We start from the raw sequence: 6,374 nt of genomic DNA, 5'->3' as shown, positions 1-6,374 counted from the left end.
GTGGTGGATTTCTGATTCTGGTTCCTTCCTCCATAATTTTATATCTTACGATTTCTTGTGTGCAAAAAATGCTTTCTAGACTCCTTTAGAAATTGAGCTGCCTCCCCGAATAAGAATTTGAATAACAAGACCACTAATATTTGAGAAAATTGCATATAAGAATACATAAATATAAAACTGTTTTGTGCTCTTGCAACCCTTGCTCATCTCAGGCTTTTGCTGTTTTGTCAAGTGCATTCTATTGTAAATTTGTTTTGAGGGTTTAAAGCAATGGATTCAAGTTTCATTATCTGTTTGAATTTTAGACAAATGTGGAAAAGTCAATTTTGATTTTTTACAATAATTGTTTAGATATTTTAAACCTATTTTTCAAAACATAGGGTGACCCTTGAGTATTAAGCTTTTTTTAATTATTGTTGAATGTCTCTTTAAAACATTGTGAACTACCCCCAAAATGATGCCTATTAAATTTGCTATGTGTCTAAATCAGTGATTACTTGTTGAATTTTCGCGAAAAGTACATTGGTTGTTGTATGTCCTTGTCGCCAAGGACGGTACCCATTTTTGATGCCCATTATATCATTTTTGTTCATTGAAATCCGCCTGCTCATGTGCGTATAAAACAGACATTGGTTGCTGTAAAATTCGCCATTTCAATTAATATTTATTTGAGATTCTAACAAGTTTTACAGCAGCCTTAATAAAGCGTTTAATTTCACTCTCTAATTTACTGATTCTTTACCTTACATTTTTAATGCAGTGTCTCGAATAGTCCTTGTTTTCCAGTTTCCCCACAATAAAACTATGTGATGGAAAGGGGCCCAAAAACTGTTTTCAATTTATTAAAGATTCAATAATGAGAGAAAGTTCAGCTTAATGTCATTTGATTCCTATGTTGTATGTCATCGAACTCATGACAATATTTATTGAACACCCTTCGTATATCGACGACGCTTATTTAAATTCTGTCTAGTTTGTTAGGCACTGAGTTTCCCGGGCATCAACGATAGTTGAAAATGTGAACTAATTTCATTGCATAAGGGGAAACCCTTACATTCAAGTGTAATATCAAGAAATCAACTCAACTACACGTGAAAACTTCAAAAAATTATCACAGAAAAAAAATAAAATGTAAATTTTCATTAACTACAGTTACATCCATGCATATGTCATTTGATATATTCCAGTGAATTCAAACTTAACCTGTTGACTTCAACTAAAAAGTTCAATTTCTATGTCAACTCTCCTGACATATGAAGCATTATAGCCTGATCACTGCTCTATGAACGATCAAATTTTAAAACGAGACAAGCTTTAATCAACAAATTGATGAAAAAAGGGTTTTAGATAGTACTAACACGGTATTTTAAGTCTTCCATTTCGTAAGTGCTACTTGAAACAATGAGTTGACTTTGTCAGTAAATACATGCACATTCTATCATTACGTCAAATGCTATAAATAGATTTTTTTCATATTGTAAGACCAAATAATTATGTACATACCGAATTGTCGACGGATTTTCCCATCATATCGAGGAGAACACAGCGGAGGATGCTCACTCTTTGTGGCACCTGATCCCCCCTATGATTTTTTTTTTTTTAGAATTTGTGTTTGCTCTACTCTGCTCCTGAATTGTATTGTTCGAAAAGGTTTTTGAACTTGAATACCATTTGTTATTTTCTTATAGCTATAATGTAATAACGCTTCCGTAAAAAGGGGGGGAAATTGTATCAGTAAGTACATCTAAAAGCCCGTCCCAGTCATATACTAAGAGATATTTGGCTGGAAAACAAATGTAAAAGAAGTTCAAAAGCAAGGTTTTTGTTACTCAAGCCCTTTAGAGGGGCTTGAATTTGGGCTCCACGGTGTCTCATAGTGTTTTAAAAGTTGAAAGTGTATGTTAGCATATCTTTAGGAATAATTTAATTTTGTTTGTATTCTAGTCTCTCATTTGTTGACTTCCAAAAAGGAACGAAAATTATTTCTCAATAACTTGGTTTGGTATGGGGACACCCCCCCTTGACAACCAGCTGAATTGAATTGTCTGATATGCTTCCTTATAACACGAAAGCCCTTCAAAATTTACAGCAGGTGACAATTTAATTTTTTCTAAATAAATTAAGTAAAGGGGGGTTTTCAAAAAGTTGATGATGCGATACAATTATTATAAAATGAGAACGACATATTGATCACCTGCCACTGTCGCCATTTAGTTTCATGAAGTTCGACAACGTCATTGTTTTTCATTGTCCGATTTTTCTACCTCATACGCTTATTTTAAAGAGTTTGGGGTTATAAGGTTAAACGGTTAAAACCCTATCGACCATCTGCTTTCAATGCATGTGATATTGTAAAATGAATTTATATAATGGGAAAACCTTCTTGTTCATGCCAATATGTTTTACTTTTTGGAGTTCAATATCTTCAACACATTATCAACTTAATTTTTTGATCTGAATGACTTTTTTCTCTTTGACTACAAATCGATATTTACTGTGAACCCCTTTTCTGTCTATTTTGGCATTAAAACAAGAGCTCTGGATGCTTTGATTTTTTTTTTGTACAAGTAAACATTTTAAACATTTTCTAGGTCTAAACCATTTTTTTCAGGGAAAAGCTTTAGAGATTGTAGCAAAAAAACCCTTCTAACGTCATTTTCAAGCCCTTAATTCTTTGGACTTTCCATACAAAATGTACGATAAATCTATCTAGAACTTATAAAATGAAGTAAGTAAAGATTGCATATTTTATGGAACACTAGTGTCAAATAAAAAACAGTTCTTGGGATTTTTAGATGTCATTTGTTCAAAACAAAAGAGTTTTTTTTTCAGTAATACTAAGGTCGATAAAAAACGTCATGTTGAGGTTGCGCCGCCTGGGCATACCATTGCTTACCAAAACGTTTCAAATTTAAAATAAAATTTTCTAATTATTGTTTATTGTTTGATGAAGAAATGTCTTTTAATATTTAAAATTTTATTGATGTACCGAAAGGGGTTTTAATTTAATACCTAGTTCACGAACTTTTTGCTAACCCCTCGTATGAATACCATTGTAAAGTTTTTCGTGAGGTTTTTGGGGGATTGATTGCGACTGATTTGTATGAGAGAATACATAGGTATGATAAGCTGATTTGAAGTTAATGTATTCTCGAGTTGTTTGTATAATATCCCCGAAAATATAACAAAAAATTCCTTTTTTTGGAATTTATCGATACTACATGTACGGATTTCTTGCACTTCATAAAGCAAATTCTATCCTAAATACTTTCATCCGTTAAAACAGATTAACAATAACAGAGCTCGTGTCCTATTTACAAAACATTTTACGTGTCACGGTTGTGTTCAATTTGTAAATCTCTGCACACATCAATGGTCTGGCAATACTTATGAGTTGGTTTTACTTTCTACATTCATATCTCTTATTTTTTTCTGGATTATAGTTTAATTTTTCATTAAACAGGCACTTCTATATGATCCACATATGAGTATCATATGATTCTATATGGTTGTTTTCATATAGAATCATAATAAAGGGCATCATATGTTAATCATATGAAGCAAATCATATGATTTACATATGATCCACTTTGTGAATCATATGAAAATAATTTCATATGATTTGCATATGAATGGTTTATGTGTTTGTCAAGCCATTTACATATGTGAATCATATGAAAAGGGTATCATATGTAAATAATATGAAACAGATATGTGTGTCTCTTTCAATATTTTTCACATTCTTGTACACATTTAAAAATCAGGTATTTCTGCTTTTTAGATAAAAATTCATTACATTATGATTATCTTTCTTCCTTGGTTTGAAATATTTTAAATATCTTATAATGCTTACACAACTTTTTTGATAAAATTATTTTCATCAAGAAAATAACTTACTTGTCACAGTATACATTCTTAACAAGAAAATATACAAACAAGTCAGTAGCATTTGTCGATACATGTATTTAACATAATTCTAAAATGAGTACAAATTATAAGATTTCAGCAAAATGATTAAGTAGTTAAACATGTATACATGTACAAATGAATAACATGATTAGGTCATGTACTTGTATAAAATACTAAAAGTGATATGAAAGTGTCCACAGCAAAATTGAAACATCAGCAATAACATTTGTCATGTATTCTCTACTGTAAATTTATGAAAAATCAAATTATTTGATATTCCAGCATCAAATCAAATTATTTGATATTCCAGCATCAAATGGGAAATCTTTACAGGTCAAATTCAGACAAGATTGTGTACATCCTCTCCATTTCATAATAATTCCATATGTTTCCTTGTTCTTTTTCCTTCTGTATCTTTCAATGTTTTCAGTTGTCCTCCCTCTGATATGACCATTTTGAAAATCTCTTTGAACTGTACCAAAAATGCAAATCCACCAGTTCTCCCCTTCCTGAACAATTTCTTTGTGGCACAGAATGGTCTCTACAAAAATTTTAAAAATAAAATTAAAATGACAAAATTACAAAATCAATTCTACAAGTTATATTACAGTAACTTATCATCAGCAAACAAATGTATTCCCAATTCATCGACACAGATATGACAAGAGATAAAACTAATGTTATACATGTATATGTTACACTAGGTGTTTTGTGGAATCCTATGATATAATTTGCAAGACAATTACACTGTTGGAAGATACTGCTTCATATGAAAATCATAAAAAGCTATTTTTTTTTATTTTGACAATTAAATTTGGAATGTTCAAATAGTATATATTAATTGAAATTCCCAAAAATTAAGAAGATTCTGACACAAATATATTACTTTTGGACAAAAAAACTACAGACAAGTAGATAGGCAGAAAAAACAGACTCCATGATTCCAGGATATCCCAGACTTTGTGGGAAGAATATAACAAAGTATATTAAACAGTGTATAGTTACCTTAACTTTGAAGCAAGCCTTGGATCTTTGGACTTTTTCTTATGAGAGGCTGACTGTATATTGAACCTGTAAAACAAATATTCACACAGTAGATATTTTCTAAGCATAACTAAAACTTAAACTACAAAAAGAGAGAGTACAAGTTTGTAGGTTCTCTCTATTCTTAAATATCTTATATTTTACCTGAAACTAGGTTCTCTGTAGTGTTGGAAATTTTCTTTAATAAATGTCAGTCAATGAATACATAGATGTAAATATTCAATGGATTAGCTATCTGATGTACTTTTAACATATAGTTACATGCACATATATGTACCTTAAAAATTGACACTGTTATATATTTTTTGCTGAAATTCAAAAATTTAATTTACCCCCTGAAGTTATTGTATAGTTTCGTAGGTTTTAAAGAAAGAAAATTCAATTCATACTTACAATATTTATAAAAGTGCATTGGATTAAAATTGTTTCATAATGTAGAATAAAACTTCTATATTATTGAGTTGAATTTATTTTTGATGAAGCCGTGCAAACAATGTAGAATTATAAAGGAACAAAAAAAAATATCAAGAAATATTTTGTCATAAAGGAGTCATTACAGATGTACACTTTGATTTTTTATTGTAATATTTTTACCCTTAATATTGTGATGATGCAATCGTCTGTCAGAATCAGCATTAGGCAGTTAGGATCAATCGCCAGTATTATCAGATTTGGGCTTCTTGGACTTCATAAAAAAGCAACACTTTGACACTGAACTCATGTTGTTGAATGCATCTATAGGCAATAAAAACAAACATCTGTCATTAAGTTGATGAAAGAATCGACTTGATAACGATCTCAACATACAACAACGCCAACTGCTATATAGGATTTCTACTTTCACTTTCAAATCAGTACGTAACAAAAGTAAAAACAAAAAACAAAAACAAAAAACAAACAAAGTAAAGCCTTTAACCTAACATGTAAATTGTAATGTTTACATACATTCAGAAACATATTCATCCAGAATTACTTTAATACGATACTTACAGATCCCTAATATTATGTAGGTTTGCGAAATGCTTTAATTTAACAATTACAAGTGATGAGAGTATTATAGAAATAAGTTCATACGAACCTGTAACCGTAATCAAAGGATATTTAAACAATATGAATTAGCCTAAAGGTCTTTATAAAAATGTTAGGAGATAACTTACTTTTTTCCAACACCCAACACTTCTGCTGCAGTAGTGACGTCAAACATGACGTACACTTTCATCCGATAAAAGTCAAAACCGGTCCGGAAAAAAAACCGGAATTATTTTGATTTTACTCAAGTAATAAACCAAACCTAAAGATTTGAATTAAAAGGCAAATTAATTTACAATTTATCAATTTTGTATGGGAAATGCATTATTATAGAAAAAAATCTTGAAAGTTTTTTTATAAGGGAGGGGGTGTTAAACAGAGTAAAACTTTAC

At 30.3% G+C, this 6,374-nt stretch overlaps 1 long non-coding RNA gene across 1 annotated transcript; it reads right to left on the bottom strand.

The window, feature by feature from the left end:
- Positions 1 to 4,236: 4,236 nt before the first annotated feature.
- On the bottom strand, positions 4,237 to 5,681 carry LOC134236324 (uncharacterized). The gene is made up of 3 exons (XR_009985591.1): positions 5,548 to 5,681; positions 4,915 to 4,980; positions 4,237 to 4,450 (listed from the first exon to the last, which is right to left on the bottom strand). It is a non-coding gene; the product is annotated as an uncharacterized LOC134236324 (long non-coding RNA).
- Positions 5,682 to 6,374: the final 693 nt, after the last annotated feature.

This window comes from Saccostrea cucullata, unplaced genomic scaffold, assembly GCF_032062105.1.
Source record: "Saccostrea cucullata isolate Sc308-1 unplaced genomic scaffold, CSIRO_AGI_Scuc_v1 ctg7692, whole genome shotgun sequence".
Classification (NCBI taxonomy): domain Eukaryota; kingdom Metazoa; phylum Mollusca; class Bivalvia; order Ostreida; family Ostreidae; genus Saccostrea; species Saccostrea cuccullata.
This window is presented reverse-complemented; position numbering and strand designations above follow the sequence as displayed.